At 49.3% G+C, this 20,172-nt stretch overlaps 1 long non-coding RNA gene across 1 annotated transcript; it reads right to left on the reverse strand.

Moving 5' to 3' along the window:
• Positions 1 to 15,726: 15,726 nt before the first annotated feature.
• Positions 15,727 to 20,080, reverse strand: LOC140120744 (uncharacterized). Its single transcript, XR_011853968.1, has 2 exons — positions 19,733 to 20,080; positions 15,727 to 15,935 (listed from the first exon to the last, which is right to left on the reverse strand). It is a non-coding gene; the product is annotated as an uncharacterized lncRNA (long non-coding RNA).
• Positions 20,081 to 20,172: the final 92 nt, after the last annotated feature.

The raw sequence follows: 20,172 nt of genomic DNA on the forward strand, positions 1-20,172 counted from the left end.
GGCAGCGAGCGGTTACTATGACAGCCTCAGATCATACAAAGACATTTTATCCCATCTATTACTATGTGTGATTTGAACATTGCAATAGATGCTGTGGAAAATCCCCATTTACTGTAGTATGGCAGGATATGGTAGGATCAATCAGACACCCTAGGGTTAAAGTACCCTAGAGGATATGAAGAAATGTAAAAAAAAATATAAAAAAAGTTTAACAAAATTAAATTTAAAAAAGTTCAAAAACAGAAATTCCAATCACCCCCTTTACCTAACAATGATATAAATACAAAAAATCAGTAAAAATCATAAACATGTCAGGTATATTTTTAAAAATATGAAAAATTCAATAAAAAGTGATCAAAAGGTCGTACAGTCCTAAAAATGTCATCAAAAGTCGCAAAAAATGACTCCTCCCACAGCTCCGTGCACTGAAGTATGAAAAAGTTACTAGTGCCAGATGGCAAAATTTAAAAAGGTTTTCATTTTTGTAGATGTATAAAACACCCAAAGACCCAAAGAATAAAGCAGACGAGTCATTGGGGGGGGGGGGGGCAGTGAAAGCCGTAAAATCCAAGCCCACAAGGAAATGGCGCAGATGCATTGTTTTCACCAATTTCACTGCATTTGGGATTTATTTCCCGCTCCCCAGTACACGGCAGGAATATTACATACCGTCACTATGAAATGCACTTTGTCACGCAGAAAACGAGCCCCCGCACAGATCTGTACATGGGAAATAAAGAATTTATACATCTTTGAAGGTGGGGAGCAAAAAATGGAAACACAAATACGAAAAAGAGCCAAGTCATTACTGGGAAGGGGCCCCGTGCAGACGTCTTCTGTGGGGCCCTGACCCTCCTCCCTCCATAGCCGAATAGAAGGTGTTACCCCCATCCATATCATGTACTTGGAGCAGCTGCAGCCCCTGGTGGTGGCCGGGGTTTTCCCCCTTTTCATAAACTTTATCATTGAAAATTGATAAATACGAAAAAAGAAAAGAGATTGTTATTATGTGCAGAACATAGACCCGAGAAATCCACATTCCCAATAATCTCACCAAACAGCATAAAACCCTTTCCAGATTAGTGGTGCGCATGTTGGGGGGGGGGGGTGTCCGCTGCGCTCCAGGTCTGTAAAGTATCCAGTATTCCGGAGGCTCTCTGCTCCCAGCTGTAGTGTGTGTAGATGGTTAGACATGAGTGCAGGTCAAAGGTTATAGTGAGGCTGTTATACAGAGGTTGGAGGTTATGGCTCCTTTTAGGCCTTTGTCCTTGAGTGAGTTTGATGCATTCAGCATCGTGTGCTCGATGGGACATCCGACCGCAACGCTCAACTGCAACTCAAATCAGCAACCCGGGGGAGCCCCCCATTAATTAGAGGGTTTGTGTTTCTTCCGGTGGCTTCTGGGTGACACTTCTAGGGTCCAATCAGTGAAGGTAATAAGGTCTCCTGGTAGCACATTGTATAGAGATAGTAATGAGTGTAAGACATGTAGATGGGACCACACACTGGTATCAGGAGAAGACCCCGTACCAGAGGCAACTAGAGCCCAACACCATGTAGATAGCACCCGCCTGACCATCACCATGTAGATAGCACCCGCCTGACCATCACCATGTAGATAGCACCCGCCTGACCATCACCGTGTAGATAGCACCCGCCTGACCATCACCGTGTAGATAGCACCCGCCTGACCATCACCGTGTAGATAGCACCCGCCTGACCATCACCATGTAGATAGCACCCGCCTGACCATCACCATGTAGATAGCACCCTCCTGACCATCACCATGTAGATAGCACCCGCCTGACCATCACCGTGTAGATAGCACCCGCCTGACCATCACCATGTAGATAGCACCCGCCCGACCATCACTATGTAGATAGCACCCGCCTGACCATCACCGTGTAGATAGCACCCGCCTGACCATCACCGTGTAGATAGCACCCGCCTGACCATCACCGTGTAGATAGCACCCGCCTGACCATCACCATGTAGATAGCACCCGCCCGACCATCACTATGTAGATAGCACCCGCCTGACCATCACCATGTAGATAGCACCTGCCTGACCATCAGCATGTAGATAGCACCCGCCTGACCATCACCATGTAGATAGCACCCGCCTGACCATCACCGTGTAGATAGCACCCGCCTGACCATCACCGTGTAGATAGCACCCGCCTGACCATCACCATGTAGATAGCACCCGCCCGACCATCACTATGTAGATAGCACCCGCCTGACCATCACCATGTAGATAGCACCTGCCTGACCATCAGCATGTAGATAGCACCCGCCTGACCATCACCATGTAGATAGCACCCGCCTACCTGACCATCACCATGTAGATAGCACCCGCCTGACCATCACCATGTAGATAGCACCCGCCTGACCATCACCGTGTAGATAGCACCCGCCTGACCATCACCATGTAGATAGCACCTGCCTGACCATCAGCATGTAGATAGCACCCGCCTGACCATCACCATGTAGATAGCACCCGCCTGACCATCACCATGTAGATAGCACCCACCTGATCATCACCATGTAGATAGCACCCGCCTGACCATCACCGTGTAGATAGCACCCGCCTGACCATCACCGTGTAGATAGCACCCGCCTGACCATCACCATGTAGATAGCACCCACCTGATCATCACCATGTAGATAGCACCCGCCTGACCATCACCATGTAGATAGCACCCGCCTGACCATCACCATGTAGATAGCACCCACCTGATCATCACCATGTAGATAGCACCCGCCTGACCATCACCATGTAGATAGCACCCGCCTGACCATCACCGTGTAGATAGCACCCACCTACCTGACCATCACCATGTAGATAGCACCCACCTGATCATCACCATGTAGATAGCACCCGCCTGACCATCACCATGTAGATAGCACCGGCCTGTCCATCACCATGTAGATAGCACCCGCCTGACCATCACCGTGTAGATAGCACCCGCCTGACCATCACCGTGTAGATAGCACCCGCCTGACCATCACCGTGTAGATAGCACCCGCCTGACCATCACCATGTAGATAGCACCCACCTACCTGACCATCACCATGTAGATAGCACCCACCTGATCATCACCGTGTAGATAGCACCCGCCTGACCATCACCGTGTAGATAGCACCCGCCTGACCATCACCGTGTAGATAGCACCCGCCTGACCATCACCATGTAGATAGCACCCGCCTGACCATCACCGTGTAGATAGCACCCGCCTGACCATCACCGTGTAGATAGCACCCGCCTGACCATCACCGTGTAGATAGCACCCGCCTACCTGACCATCACCATGTAGATAGCACCCACCTGATCATCACCATGTAGATAGCACCCGCCTGACCATCACCGTGTAGATAGCAGCCGCCTGACCATCACCATGTAGATAGCACCCGCCTGACCATCATCATATAGATAGCACCCGCCTGACCATCACCATGTAGATAGCACCCGCCTGACCATCACCGTGTAGATAGCACCCACCTGACCATCACCGTGTAGATAGCACCCGCCTGACCATCACCGTGTAGATAGCTCCCGCCTGACCATCACCATGTAGATAGCACCCGTCTGACCATCACCATGTAGATGGCACCCGCCTGACCATCACCATGTAGATAGCACCCGCCTGACCATCACCATGTAGATAGCACCCACCTGATCATCACCATGTAGATAGCACCCGCCTGACCATCACCATGTAGATAGCACCCGCCTGACCATCACCGTGTAGATAGCACCCACCTACCTGACCATCACCATGTAGATAGCACCCACCTGATCATCACCATGTAGATAGCACCCGCCTGACCATCACCATGTAGATAGCACCCGCCTGACCATCACCATGTAGATAGCACCCGCCTGACCATCACCATGTAGATAGCACCCGCCTGACCATCACCGTGTAGATAGCACCCACCTACCTGACCATCACCATGTAGATAGCACCCACCTGATCATCACCATGTAGATAGCACCCGCCTGACCATCACCGTGTAGATAGCACCCGCCTGACCATCACCGTGTAGATAGCACCCGCCTGACCATCACCGTGTAGATAGCACCCACCTGACCATCACCATGTAGATAGCACCCGCCTGACCATCACCGTGTAGATAGCACCCGCCTGACCATCACCGTGTAGATAGCACCCGCCTGACCATCACCGTGTAGATAGCACCCGCCTGACCATCACCGTGTAGATAGCACCCGCCTACCTGACCATCACCATGTAGATAGCACCCACCTGATCATCACCATGTAGATAGCACCCGCCTGACCATCACCGTGTAGATAGCACCCGCCTGACCATCACCATGTAGATAGCACCCACCTGATCATCACCATGTAGATAGCACCCGCCTGACCATCACCATGTAGATAGCACCCGCCCGACCGTCACCGTGTAGATAGCACCCGCCTGACCATCACCGTGTAGATAGCACCCGCCTGACCATCACCGTGTAGATAGCACCCGCCTGACCATCACCGTGTAGATAGCACCCGCCTGACCATCACCGTGTAGATAGCACCCGCCTGACCATCACCGTGTAGATAGCACCCGCCTGACCATCACCATGTAGATAGCACCCGCCTGACCATCACCGTGTAGATAGCACCCGCCTGACCATCACCGTGTAGATAGCACCCGCCTGACCATCACCGTGTAGATAGCACCCACCTACCTGACCATCACCATGTAGATAGCACCCGCCTGATCATCACCATGTAGATAGCACCCGCCTGACCATCACCGTGTAGATAGCACCCGCCTGACCATCACCGTGTAGATAGCACCCGCCTGACCATCACCATGTAGATAGCACCCGCCTGACCATCACCATGTAGATAGCACCCGCCTGACCATCACCATGTAGATAGCACCCGCCTGACCATCACCGTGTAGATAGCACCCACCTACCTGACCATCACCATGTAGATAGCACCCGCCTGATCATCACCATGTAGATAGCACCCGCCTGACCATCACCGTGTAGATAGCACCCGCCTGACCATCACCGTGTAGATAGCACCCGCCTGACCATCACCATGTAGATAGCACCCGCCTGACCATCACCGTGTAGATAGCAGCCGCCTGACCATCACCGTGTAGATAGCACCCGCCTGACCATCACCGTGTAGATAGCACCCGCCTGACCATCATCATATAGATAGCACCCGCCTGACCATCACCATGTAGATAGCACCCGCCTGACCATCACCGTGTAGATAGCACCCACCTACCCGACCGTCACCATGTAGATAGCACCCGCCTTACCGTCACCATGACCCCTGATGACCTAAGAGAAGGAGATCACCAAACTTCACTAACTTCTTGTTGATTTCTTGTAGATGTGAAAGATCGGGATTCATTCTGTAAGAGAAGACAAGGGTTTTGCAGTCAGGATTGTCCTCGGTATTCATATCAAATTGGCTCCTGCAATACAGGACTTTGCTGCAATCGGTACGCGACGTAGGACAACATCCCCATCCGCAGACGTCGTATCATCACCCTCCACACTACGAGTCATGTGACTTGTCAATAAACAATTATATACATGACATTGTGTCTGGTCTTTGTGTTGTCTCATGGAGGTCTCTGGGGTCTCATTAAGAGCAAACAGCAGAGCAGTAGAGAAGGTGTAGAAGACATGTAATGCTAAATAAAGATGACAAATGTGAAGACAGGGGGGGCCCTGGACATTTGCCCACTTTACCCAGGCCTAATACCGGCTCTACCTGCAGCCGGTGCCTATAAAGGTGCAGAATGTGGACCTCTCTGTCTCCTGGCGATGACTGCAGAGCACTGAATGAGAGACTGCAAAGCCTGGGGCTACTAACACGCTGTGAGCTTCCCCTGCCCCGGGCCTGGTATTCTTCTGGCCCTGGTCAGGGGCAGATGAAGGCTGCCATGGGCCCTAAGCTGATGGAATATTATGGCCCCTATAAGTCTGAAATTCACTACCAGAAGCGGAGTCTAAGTGAACTCCTGGTCTTCGCCAGAGCCCGCCAAAAAGCGACTAGGTCCACGGTGGCAGCCAAGGTAGGGACATGGGGACCATGGGCTGGCAGGACCTCGGATGGGTTCTGCAATTATTTACTGTTATTCTATGGGTTATTACAGATGCGGTGATACTATGTATCTGGGGTTTGTGTTATGATTTAGACTTTTTTTAGCATTATATTTCTCTTTTTAAGTTATGGATATTTTTAGTGATTTATCACTTCATCACTAAGATTTTTATCTTTAACTTTTTTACAGTTCCCACCCTGGGACATGAATCATCTGATTGCTTGTTCATGATAATACCCTGCAATACTGATGTATAATACTCATGTATAATACTGATGTATTGCAGGGTATTAGCAGTGTCAGCCTATGCACATGTCACTGACATCGTCTTGCAGGCAAGTTATCGGACCCCAGAGTTGCCAAAGCAACAATCGGCTCCCCCCAAAAACGGCGTGGGGGGGGGGATTGTGGGGGAAAGACCCCCCTAAGATCCCCCGCTGACCACGGCATTTAACCGGATAAACGCCCATTCCGACGGCGGGTGTTACACTGGGGTGCCGGCACCCTGTGTTTCACAATGCCGGTTTGGCTCAGATCTTGAGCTGAACCGGCATCAGGTTAAAGCTTAGAGAAGGACACTGCCGGGATCAACATCAAGCAGTGCAGAGGTAAGTATTTGTAGTTTAATATATCTTCCAGCTAGTGGTAGATTTCCATGAAGCCGAGGTAGTCCGCTCTCAGGAGTCTATTGAGCTAATGTAACTACTGTACATACACACTGCTGAGAAGACTACAGTCCTCTTCCTTTTTTACTTGCTCAAAGAGCTCTGTCGGATTATTTACTTACTGAGGTCTATGGATGGAAAAGAAATGAAGATGAAGTGAAATCCATTTTATAAACAAAAAAGACGCAACAAAAGGAAACACACAGACACAGGATTAGCAGAGTAGTTGCCACCACAGATGACTTTTCAGTGTCTGCCTCTTCTAATCAAAAACAGGTGAAAGACAGGTGAAAATCTGAAAATATTGCCTGTATTAGGGTATTCTGCATTAGGATACTCATAGCTTGTTATAGTACAGTGATATTCTTACTGATTATACAGGAATATACAGCAATACTTGAAAAGAGCAGACAAGATTATTATCATTTACTGCATCACTCAGCAAGTTGTTGCAGGTCTGTATAGTATTCAGCTCCAGAAAAATTATACATCATTTTCAATCATACCGTGCAGTATTATGTGATTCCCCAGTGCTCTTCTTAGTGAATGACATGCAGTAATATGTGGATCATAAAAGTTCTCTTCTGAGTAAAAAATGTGCACTCATACGTGGATCATTAAGGTTGTCCACTCAGTGAATAACATGTAATAATCCATGGATCATAAAAGTGCTCTTCATAGTGAATAACATGCAGTAATATGTGGATCATAACATTTCTCTTCTCAGTTCATCGCATTAACTAATACGTGGATCCTTAAGTTGTTGTCAGTGAATAACATGTAGTAATACCAAATGTCATTTGTGACTGATTAATATTCTTTAAGTTCTGCAGTAAGTCATCATATCACAGGGATCATTTTTGGTTACTATGTGGCCAAACAATCGAGCTGCATCCCCAACACAGAGAGAGGGAAGTGTTATATAATGATTCCGCTCTGGTGTGGTAGGTTCTTATCTATGAAGGTCCCATTAAAGGTTATTATGATGGAGATAATGTATAAATGTCTTGGTTGCTGTATCCAAAGGTTTTAAGATACTGGTAAAGCCCCTCATCCTTTTTTTCCCGACCTGAAACAACCCCTGAGCCAGAGCCTATCAGTAAATCAATGGAGCAGCTTTCATGTTTCTCCATCATTAGTAAAACAGATTTTGCCTTTGAATAGTGGTCATCCTCTGGTGAGATTCTACAGACAAACATTTTGCAGGGAAACGGTAATGAATGATGCACGTGTGACTGTAATCTCCATCATTTTTTTTGTAACCGCCTCTGAGCCATCAATGTCAATTGGAAACTCCACCAATAGTGCTTTCTCTCATATTTCAATCATTCAAGGGGTTTTCTCGTCTGGGCATTTACATTCTGTTTCATTAATCTGCCATATATAAACATTTCTTCAATTAGATGTTATTAAAAATAATGTTCCTGTGTGAAGATAATTTCTCATAAATTTAGTCGTATGGTCCCTTAGAAACAAGACTCTGTACTTGGATACGACCACCTCTGCTGGAGGGAATGCACAAAGAAACAAAAGGTTTTTGTATATGAAATGTCCGGGAGTTACTGCAGGTCCCACAGCCGTCCTGTAGTAATGATCGCTGATTCCAGGAGGTCGGGCAGAGCTCAATAGCGCAAGTCTGGCCACCGATGCCAGAGTGCGGGGTGGTCGTATCCGAGGAAGCCATCTGGTTTCTAAGGAACAACATGGCTTTATGAGAAATTATCTTCACACTGGAACATTTTTTTAATAACATCCAATTGAAGAAATGTTTACATAAGGCAAATGAATTTATTTAAATGTTTATGTCCAGATGGGAAAACCCCTTTAACTCCAGTCTTGGAATCAAGGACATTATAATAATATATATTGGGGGTCATTTACTAAGGGCCCGAATCGCTATGTTTTGTCGGGTTACCCGAATATTACAGTTTTGAGCCGATTTTCCCTGAATTGCCCCTGGTTTTTGGCGCATGCGATCGGATTGTGGCGCATCGGCGCCGGTATGCACGCGATGGAAATTGGGGGGCGTGGCCGTTGTAAAACCCGACGTATTCAGAAAAACAGATAATTTTTTTTAAAAAAATGTGCCGCTTGACACGCGCTTATCTGCACCCAAGATAGGACGGTGAACTCCGACGGACTTCAGCGCAGCAGCGACACCTGGTGGACATTGGTGGAACTACCTTAGTGAATCGCTGGAAGACCCGAATACTCGATGGAGAACGCGCCGCTGGAATGGACCGGGTAAGTAAATGTGCCCCATTGTCTTTATAGTGCGGATCCAGCAGTGTGGACACCCCTTAATCACCACTCGTAGATACTGGAAATATTTGCCCCTTCCTCTTAATTCCATAAAAGACGGAATGGGAAAAACTAGACCCTTCATCCCATTGCCATCTGGACACATTTTTGGTTCAGTCATCGCTAAACAGTTTAGACACCAACCAAATATTACAAAAATAGAAAATACATTTACCCAATCTCATAAAAAATATAGGTTTTATTTGAAAAAGGTTAAACATTACAATTCATAAAATCAAGATGAGTGAAGCATAAAATCAGACGCTCACAGGGACGTTACATTGTAAGCTTTAAGCAAGTGAAAGTATAAAAAGCTAAACTGCCCAAAACCACCCGCGTTGTATCACAGCTAAATAGCAAATGTTTTATAAATGCTCATCTTGTGTTTCACGATATTCCGCGCCTTGGATGTGGAGATGTTTCCATCCACCGATGTGCCGCAACGTAGGTAGAGTTTGTGTGGGGCATAGAAAAAATCTAGACGCGTTTCGGAGCCCCTTCCTCAGTAGCCTGGCAGATATCCCATCATTGCCTGGAATATATAGGGGTTGTAATTGTGGTTTGGTCTACAATTCCCGGTCTGGATCCCAAAACCGAGTGCGGATCCTTTTACAAGATCTACATAATTTACTAGTATATATATACATACACAACCTTATATATTACTGGAAGGAAACATATATAACTATTTCTACATTATTGCTTGATTATTGTTTTTGTACTTTGGTCAAACTTTAGGGGCTCTGCAATTACGGCCGGTCACCTGCAAATAATTGTCGCCAAATTGAGCCGCCATAAACCCAATAGCGCAGCAGCCGGTATCCACTTGTCAGGAAGTGTCGTATTTGGAGAAAACAACCCAAAAATGTTGAGGTGTACGTTTTCAATACCCTCAGTACCTGTACATTTTAGGGCTAAATGAGAATATTCTTACGCAAAAATTGAAATGTACAAATTTCCGGAGAAATAATGAAAGGGTTAACCGTCTCCCCAAGTGTTGAGTTGAATAGTTTGAGATGTTACTTGCGGAGGGTTATAAGTCCACTTTGAATTGAGTTAACGATTCTCCTTCGTTTGTCTAATATTATGTTAATTAGAAAGAGGCGCACACGAAAATTGAACCACGGTCTGAAAATGTAACATTCATTTCTGAACCTTCTTCAGGCATCATCATTTAAAAAAAAAAAAAAAAAAATTAGCTTTAGACATCAAGACATCAGTGTACCATGAAATAACAAAACATTAATTTGTGGTCATCTGACTTGGCCTCTTGGCGAGACTTGGCGAGATTTGGCTTTCCCGCCGTGTCACATGCCCCTTGTGGTTTGGAAGCTGAGGATCTTTATGGAAAGCAGGAAAGTGACTGCAGGGGAAGGGCCAGGAGTCACTGCCGAAAGATCCAGGACCCTTTCCCCATATGCCGGAGACCTGCACCCCGAGTCTGGAACAATGGAACTTGGATTCCCTTCATTTAGAGGACCAGATGCTAATTGGTTTTGGTTTTTGGGACAAATCCAAATTACAGTCCTCTGAATGAAGTGAATCTTGGCTGATTCGGGGGTAAGGCCGGATCCAAGCCTGGAGGATCCTGGGGAGACTGGAGACATATTCCCACTGCCCCCTGAGCCACATTTCCGGGCTGACGGTTGTGAGCAAGAATATTTGCTGCAGTAATGATTGAGTCACAAATATTCTTACCCACAACCTCCAACATCTGCATTTTCCCTTTCTGTGCCTCTAAGTTTTGGCCTCGTTTTGGATGGACTGTGTAGCCCCTAAAAATATTGCCATTTATGAGCCGACTGTCAGCAGGGACAATTCACACATGCCGAAGACGTTGGACTCACGTTAATAAAGTTTAAAGTGTGCACTTTTTGGGGGTCATTTATCTTAGAGTGATGCACTTTGGGTTATTTGTGCAATTTTTGTGCAATTTTTTCGCCTCTTTTCAGCAGTTTGCCACAGTTTGCCATGTGGCAGTTTCCTGGTTTTTGCCTAATTTGTCTTTGTATTTCTCCTGCTTCCAGATGTTTGCACCTAATTTAACATTGATTTGCGCTTATATGGGTGCAAATATTTGCGCAATAACACACCAGCCCAGACCGTGCGTAGGAAAGGCAATGGTTTGATTTGCCCCAAAAACACGTGGGCGAGGGATCCCCAGCAGCAGCGGCTTGGCAATGGCATCCAAAACAGAGGAAAAGGGCAGCTCAGGGCACTTCTCCAGGCTTCCTGCCCTGATAGATACACATTCATCAAGGCCTCATGAACATGAAAGTAAGCCTGCACGGCTACAGCCAGTGACCCCACTCCTCTCCATAGTGATCCATTGTGCACGGCACGGTTACACAGGGAAAGATAGGACATGTGTGTGGAGCGGCGCGGTGCTCCCATTGTCGGCCTATGGGGGCGTATTTATGGCCCCAGGCTTGCGCTTGACAAATGTGGTTCAATGAGGTTCAATGTGGATAAATGTAAGGTTATGCACCTGGGGGCTAATAATCCACATGTAACATATGTCCTTGGGGGAGTAAATCTGGGAGAGTCCCTTGTTGAGAAGGACCTGGGTGACTAGTAGATCATAAATTGAATAACAGCACAAAGTCAATCAGCTGCTTCTAAAGCCAGTAGGATCTTGTCATGTATCAGAGGTCTAGACTCTGATAGGGATAGGGATGTAATATTACACTGTACAAGGCATTGGTTCGGCCACACCTTGAATATGCCGTCCAGTTCTGGGCACCGGTCCATAAAAAGGAGGCCCTGGAGCTGGAGAGGGGACAACGTAGAGCCACAAAAATGATAAGGGGTATGGAGGGTCTCAGTTATAAGGAAAGATTAAAACTAAATTTAATTAGTCTGGAAAAGAGACGACTACAAGGGGACATGATTAATTTATATAAATATGTGAATGGTCCATACAAAAAAATATGGTGGTCAGTTGTTTCAGATTAAATCAAATCAAAAGACGAGGGGGCATTGTCTCCATCTGGAGAAAACAAGGTATAATCACCGGAGGCGACAGGGCGTTTTTTTCCAAGGAGAACTGTCAATCTGTGGAATAGCAGAGCTCAGGAGCAGAGCACAGCAGGAACATGCGGAGAGCTCAAGCGCAGGTCACAGCAGGAACATGCGGAGAGCTCAGGCACAGGTCACAGCAGGGACAGCAGAAAGCTCAGGCGCAGGTCACAGCAGGGACAGCAGAAAGCTCAGGCGCAGGTCACAGCAGGGACCGCAGAAAGCTCAGACGCAGGTCACAGCAGGGACAGCAGAAAGCTCAGGCGCAGGTCACAGCAGGGACAGCAGAAAGCTCAGGCGCAGGTCACAGCAGGGACCGCAGGAAAGCTCAAGCGCAGGTCACAGCAGGGACCGCAGAAAGCTCAGGCGCAGGTCACAGCAGGGACAGCAGAAAGCTCAGGCGCAGGTCACAGCAGGGACAGCAGAGAGCTCAGGCGCAGGTCACAGCAGGGCATGCAGAGAGCTCAGGCGCAGGTCACAGCAGGGCATGCGGAGAGCTCAGGCGCAGGTCACAGCAGGGCATGCGGAGAGCTCAGGCGCAGGTCACAGCAGGGCATGCGGAGAGCTCAGGCGCAGGTCACAGCAGGGCATGCGGAGAGCTCAGGCGCAGGTCACAGCAGGGCATGCGGAGAGCTCAGGCGCAGGTCACAGCAGGGCATGCGGAGAGCTCAGGCGCAGGTCACAGCAGGGCATGCGGAGATCTCAGGCGCAGGTCACAGCAGGGACATGCGGAGAGCTTAGGCGCTAGTCAAAGCAGGGACAGCAGAGAGATCAGGAGCAGAGCACAGCAGGGACAGCAGAGAGCTCAGGCGCAGGTCACAGCAGGGACATGCGGAGAGCTTAGGCGCTAGTCACAGCAGGGACAGCAGAGAGATCAGGAGTAGAGCACAGCAGGGACAGCAGAGAGCTCAGGAGTAGAGCACAGCAGGGACAGCAGAGAGCTCAGGCGCAGAGCACAGCAGGGACAGCAGAGAGCTCAGGCGCAGAGCACAGAAGGGACAGCAGAGAGCTCAGGAGCAGAGCACAGAAGGGACAGCAGAGAGCTCAGGAGCAGAGCACAGAAGGGACAGCAGAGAGCTCAGGAGCAGAGCACAGAAGGGACAGCAGAGAGCTCAGGAGCAGAGCACAGAAGGGACAGCAGAGAGCTCAGGCGCTGGTAACAGCAGGTACAGCAGAGAGCTCAGGCACTGGTCACAGCAGGGACAGCAGAGAGCTCAGGCGCAGGTCACAGCAGGGACAGCAGAGAGCTCAGGCGAAGGTCACAGCAGGGACAGGATAAAGCTCAGGCGCAGGTCAAAGCAGGGACAGCAGAGAGCTCATAAGCAGAGCACAGCAGGGACAGCAGAGAGCTCAGGCGCTGTTCACAGCAGGGACAGCAGAGAGCTCAGGCGCTGGTCACAGCAGGGACAGCAGAGAGCTCAGGCGCTGGTCACAGAAGGGACAGCAGAGAGCTCAGGAGCAGAGCACAGCAGGGACAGCAGAGAGCTCAGGCACTGGTCACAGCAGGGACAGCAGAGAGCTCAGGCGCAGGTCACAGCAGGGACAGCAGAGAGCTCAGGCGCAGAGCACAGCAGGGACAGCAGAGAGCTCAGGAGCAGAGCACAGAAGGGACAGCAGAGAGCTCAGGAGCAGAGCACAGAAGGGACAGCAGAGAGCTCAGGCGCTGGTAACAGCAGGTACAGCAGAGAGCTCAGGCACTGGTCACAGCAGGGACAGCAGAGAGCTCAGGCGCAGGTCACAGCAGGGACAGCAGAGAGCTCAGGCGAAGGTCACAGCAGGGACAGGATAAAGCTCAGGCGCAGGTCAAAGCAGGGACAGCAGAGAGCTCATAAGCAGAGCACAGCAGGGACAGCAGAGAGCTCAGGCGCTGTTCACAGCAGGGACAGCAGAGAGCTCAGGCGCTGGTCACAGCAGGGACAGCAGAGAGCTCAGGCGCTGGTCACAGCAGGGACAGCAGAGAGCTCAGGAGCAGAGCACAGCAGGGACAGCAGAGAGCTCAGGCACTGGTCACAGCAGGGACAGCAGAGAGCTCAGGCGCAGGTCACAGCAGGGACAGCAGAGAGCTCAGGCGCAGAGCACAGCAGGGACAGCAGAGAGCTCAGGCACTGGTCACAGCAGGGACAGCAGAGAGCTCAGGCGCAGGTCACAGCAGGGACAGCAGAGAGCTCAGGCGCAGAGCACAGCAGGGACAGCAGAGAGCTCATAAGCAGAGCACAGCAGGGACAGCAGAGAGCTCAGGCGCTGGTCACAGCAGGGACAGCAGAGAGCTCATGAGCAGAGCACAGCAGGGACAGCAGAGAGCTCAGGCGCTGGTCACAGCAGGGACAGCAGAGAGCTCATGAGCAGAGCACAGCAGGGACAGCAGAGAGCTAAGCAGCAGAGTAAAGCAGGGACAGCAGAGAGCTCATGAGCAGAGCACAGCAGGGACAGCAGAGAGCTAAGCAGCAGAGTAAAGCAGGGACCGCAGAGAGCTCAGGAGCAGGTCACAGCAGGGACAGCAGAGAGCTCAGGCACAGGTCACAGCAGGGACAGCAGAGAGCTCAGGCGCTGGTCACAGCAGGGACAGCAGAGAGCTCAGGCGCAGAGCACAGCAGGGACAGCAGAGAGCTCAGGGGCTGAGCACAGCAGGGGGAGCAGAGAGCTCAGGAGCAGAGCACAGCAGGGTCAGCAGAGAGCTCAGGCGCAGAGCACAGCAGGGACAGCAGGGACAGCAGAGAGCTCAGGCGCAGAGCACAGCAGGGACAGCAGAGAGCTCAGGCGCAGAGCACAGCAGGGACAGCAGAGAGCTCAGGCGCAGAGCACAGCAGGGACAGCAGAGAGCTCAGGCGCAGAGCACAGCAGGGACAGCAGAGAGCTCAGGCGCAGAGCACAGCAGGGACAGCAGAGAGCTCAGGCGCAGAGCACAGCAGGGACAGCAGAGAGCTCAGGCGCAGAGCACAGCAGGGACAGCAGAGAGCTCAGGCGCAGAGCACAGCAGGGACAGCAGAGAGCTCAGGCGCAGAGCACAGCAGGGACAACAGAGAGCTCAGGCGCAGAGCACAGCAGGGACAGCAGAGAGCTCAGGAGCAGAGCACAGAAGGGACAGCAGAGAGCTCAGGCGCAGGTCACCGCAGGGACAGCAGAGAGCTCAGGCGCTGGTAACAGCAGGTACAGCAGAGAGCTCAGGCACTGGTCACAGCAGGGACAGCAGAGAGCTCAGGCGCAGAGCACAGCAGGGACCGCAGAGAGCTCAGGCGCTGGTCACAGCAGGGACAGCAGAGAGCTTCAAGAAGGGTCTAGATGCCTTTTACACCTAAATAACATTGATGGTTGTTATATAGAATTGTTTCCCTTCCTTGCTTGAACTTGATGGACAAGTGTCTTTTTTCAACCGCATAAACTATGATATTTCCCCCTATGGTCGTGTGAATGTAGCCTAAGAGTGTGCGACAAATTCATCAAATGTACCACATGTTCTTCATGAATCTTGCGCCCCCTGCAGTGCTCCGGCAGAATGCTCCATTTTTTTATGCATATTTCTTTAGTATTGTTGTGTACGTCAGTAATAAATGTGGCGCATGGTCCTGCTAACCAGTCACTGCCCCTTTAGGGGCACATTTTGCTGTCCCCACACAGAACTGGCGCAGACACTTAATAAATGTGGCGCAATCTCATTGAAATAATTGTTTATTGATAAGTCACATCACACATGGTGAAGAGGGGACGACAGGACCTCAGGATGAACATGTCGTCCTATTTAGGGATCAGCATGCAGCACACTCCACTCTTGCAGGAGCCGCTTTCCTTCATTGTTGCAGGACACGTCGGCTTACAATAACCTCGTCTTATCCTACAATCTCTACTCAGATCTCTCACATCTACAAGAAGATCAACAAGAGGTTAGTGAGGTCATCAGGGGTCATGGTGACGGTCAGGCGGGTGCTATCTACACGGTGACGGTCGGTCGGGTGCTATCTACATGGTGATGGTCAGGCGGGTGCTATCTACATGGTGATGGTCAGGCGGGTGCTATCTACACGGTGATGGTCAGGCGGGTGCTATCTACATGGTGATGGTCGGTCGGGTGCTATCTACACGGTGATGGTCAGGCGGGTGCTATCTACACGGTGATGGTCAGGCGGGTGCTATCTACATGGTGATGGTCGGTCGGGTGCTATCTACACGGTGATGGTCAGGCGGGTGCTATCTACATGGTGATGATCAGGCGGGTGCTATCTACACGGTGACGGTGAGGCGGGTGCTATCTACACGGTGACGGTCAGGCGGGTGCTATCTACACGGTGACGGTCGGGCGGGTGCTATCTACACGGTGACGGTCGGGCGGGTGCTATCTACACGGTGATGGTCGGGCGGGTGCTATCTACACGGTGATGGTCGGGCGGGTGCTATCTACACGGTGATGGTCAGGCGGGTGCTATCTACACGGTGATGGTCAGGCGGGTGCTATCTACACGGTGATGGTCAGGCGGGTGCTATCTACATGGTGATGGTCAGGTGGGTGCTATCTACATGGTATTGGGCTCTAGTTTCCTCTGCTACGGGGTCTTCTCCTGATTCCATCTACATGTCCTACACTCATTACTATCTCTATACAATGTGCTATCAGGAGACCTTATTATCTTCACTGATTGGTCCCTAGAAGTGTCACCCAGAAGCCACCGGAAGAAACCAAACCCTCTAAATCCCCACATATAATGGGGAGGGGGCGTCCCCCAGGCTCTGCTGATTGGCTGAGGAGCCGCAGGGGCGAGGAGACAAGAGATCACCGGTAATGTGTAGAAAATCTGCCCCATTACTGATAAGTATAAGGGAACCTGACAGCAGGACGTGTATATGGTATATATATATATCCTCCTTAACCTATAACTTCCTTACCCCAACTGTAACCAAAATCTCTGCCAGAAACATAACCCTACACGCAGCCTTAACCTCAGACTTCTGTATGACTTTATGTGAGGAGAAACCACTGATCATCACGATGACCCCGGCTGTCACTCATCGTGGACAATCTGCCCATAGATATCTGGAGCGTGGACAATCTGCCCATAGATATCTGGATGGTGGACAATCTGCCCATAGATATCTGGATGGTGGACGATCTGCCCATAGATATCTGGATGGTGGACGATCTGCCCATAGATATCTGGATGGTGGACAATCTGCCCATAGATATCTGGATGGTGGACAATCTGCCTATAGATATCTGGATGGTGGACAATCTGCCTATAGATATCTGGATGGTGGACAATCTGCCTATAGATATCTGGATGGTGGACGATCTGCCTATAGATATCTGGATGGTGGACAATCTGCCTATAGATATCTGGATGGTGGACAATCTGCCTATAGATATCTGGATGGTGGACGATCTGCCCATAGATATCTGGATGGTGGACAATCTGCCCATAGATATCTGGATGGTGGACAATCTGCCTATAAAAATCTGGATCGTGGACAATCTGCCCATAGATATCTGGATGGTGGACAATCTGCCTATAGATATCTGGATGGTGGACAATCTGCCCATAGATATCTGGATGGTGGACGATCTTCCTATAGATATCTGGATGGTGGACAATCTGCCTATAGATATCTGGATGGTGGACAATCTGCCCATAGATATCTGGATGGTGGACGATCTGCCTATAGATATCTGGATGGTGGACAATCTGCCCATAGATATCTGGATGGTGGACAATCTGCCTATAGATATCTGGATGGTGGACAATCTGCCTATAAAAATCTGGATCGTGGACAATCTGCCCATATATATCTGGATGGTGGACAATCTGCCTATAGATATCTGGATGGTGGACGATCTTCCTATAGATATCTGGATGGTGGACAATCTGCCTATAGATATCTGGAGCGTGGACAATCTGCCCATAGATATCTGGATGGTGGACGATCTGCCTATAGATATCTGGATGGTGGACAATCTGCCCATAGATATCTGGATGGTGGACAATCTGCCCATAGATATCTGGATGGTGGACAATCTGCCTATAAAAATCTGGATCGTGGACAATCTGCCCATAGATATCTGGATGGTGGACAATCTGCCTATAGATATCTGGATGGTGGACAATCTGCCTATAGATATCTGGATGGTGGACAATCTGACTATAGATATCTGGATCGTGGACAATCTGCCTATAGATATCTGGAGCGTGGACAATCTGCCTATAGATATCTGGATCGTTGTTACCCTTCCTCCACCCCAAGAATCACAGGCTCCGTCCTCTCCACATTCTACATAGTCATTTCTCCTCATCCTGGATGTTCTCCTCATTGTGGACCCCGCCCCCCCCCCATTCATCATCTACTCGGGAGCCATCACTACACATACACCAGGAGGGCCCCCTCCCACCGCTGGCCCAGATAGGTGTGGACAAGTCCTGTTCTCCTGCACCCAGTCACGCATGACATATACCTGGTGGTAGACGCCACTACATGCACCAGGGACTCCAGCTACCCCCACACTTTAGGCCTTAGACCATTGCCGGGCCCATCACAGCAGTAACGGGGGCCCTCCTGCTGTGCTGTCCATAGAGCCGCCCACCTGTGCCGGGCACCATTCTCCCACCCCCCTCATAGCCACCCAATATCTTGCTTGCCTGCCCACCGGCACATCCTCCGATCTTTTCCCAGCCCAAAGTATAGCTGTGCACCCAGCCCTGCACCAGAACCCCCACCCATCAACACCACGCCTTCCCTCTCATATGGGTGAGTACATGTGGTGAGTGTATACTGCATGTATGTGTATGTATAGTGAGTGTATACTGCATGTATGTGTATATGCGGTGAATGTATACTGCATGTATGTGTATATGCGGTGAGTGTATACTACATGTATGTGTATATGTGGTGAGTATACTGCATGCATGTGTATATGTGGTGAGTGTATACTGCATGTATGTGTATATGTGGTGAGTGTATACTGCATGTATGTGTATATGTGGTGTGTGTATACTGTATGTATGTATATGTGGTGAGTGTATTCTACATGTATGTGTAAATGTGTTGTGTGTATACTGCATGTATGTGTATATATGCAGAGTGTATACTGTATATATGTGTATATGTTGGTGAGTGTATACTGTATGTATATGATATATACTATCTATACTGTATTACATAATGTGTATCCATGTATGTAAGTGTATACAAATATATAAAAGTGAGTATGAATGTACAACTTTATGTTGTTGTATATAATATAAATGTATACTTTATGTATTAGTGTATAAATGTGTATAAGAGTATACGAGTATATAAAAGGGAGTGTATACGTTTAGGACTTTATGTATGTATATAATATAAATGTGTATATATTTTTATGGGTAAGGGGGGCACACGCAGGGATCTGCTGATGATAATGGGGGCTCTAGAAGTTGGACCCACTCTCTTCTCTAGACTGAACCCCTGAGCTCTCCTGCTCCCAGAGACTCTGCTTATCTACATTCTGACATCATTCCTGGACCTCCCTTATGGTCCTAGAAAGTCTCCTTTTCTGATCCGGGACTCCTTCCCCTCCTGAAATAAGACTTTTTACTATTTGTTATCTCTCCCCGTTACCAAGTCTGTAAATCCTTCTCTGAAACCTCAAACCTGTTCTATGTTTAACCAGTCCCAAAGGCTAAGAGGTACTTACCCAAGTTATGTCCCTGGACCACCACAGAGAACATGATAAGAACCAGGAGCAGAACTGGAGACCCGGAGAACATTCTGAGCTGCGTCTGAGGTTCAGAGAGGAGGAGAGAGAGGTCCTATCAGTGTCCCGTCAGCTGTCACTGCAGATGTGGCTTCAGGTTTAGATGTGACTGGTATATAAAGCCTGAGCCAGCGTCATGTCTCCTCCTCTGTGTGACTGCTGTATATAGTGTCATGTCTCCTCCTCTGTGTGACTGCTGTATATAGTGTCATGTCTCCTCCTCTGTGTGACTGCTGTATATAGTGTCATGTCTCCTCCTCTGTGTGACTGCTGTATATAGTGTTATGTCTCCTCCTCTGTGTGACTGCTGTATATAGTGTCATGTCTCCTCCTCTGTGTGACTGCTGTATATAGCGTCATGTCTCCTCCTCTGTGTGACT

Source organism: Engystomops pustulosus, chromosome 3 (genome assembly GCF_040894005.1).
Source record: "Engystomops pustulosus chromosome 3, aEngPut4.maternal, whole genome shotgun sequence".
NCBI classification, from domain to species: domain Eukaryota; kingdom Metazoa; phylum Chordata; class Amphibia; order Anura; family Leptodactylidae; genus Engystomops; species Engystomops pustulosus.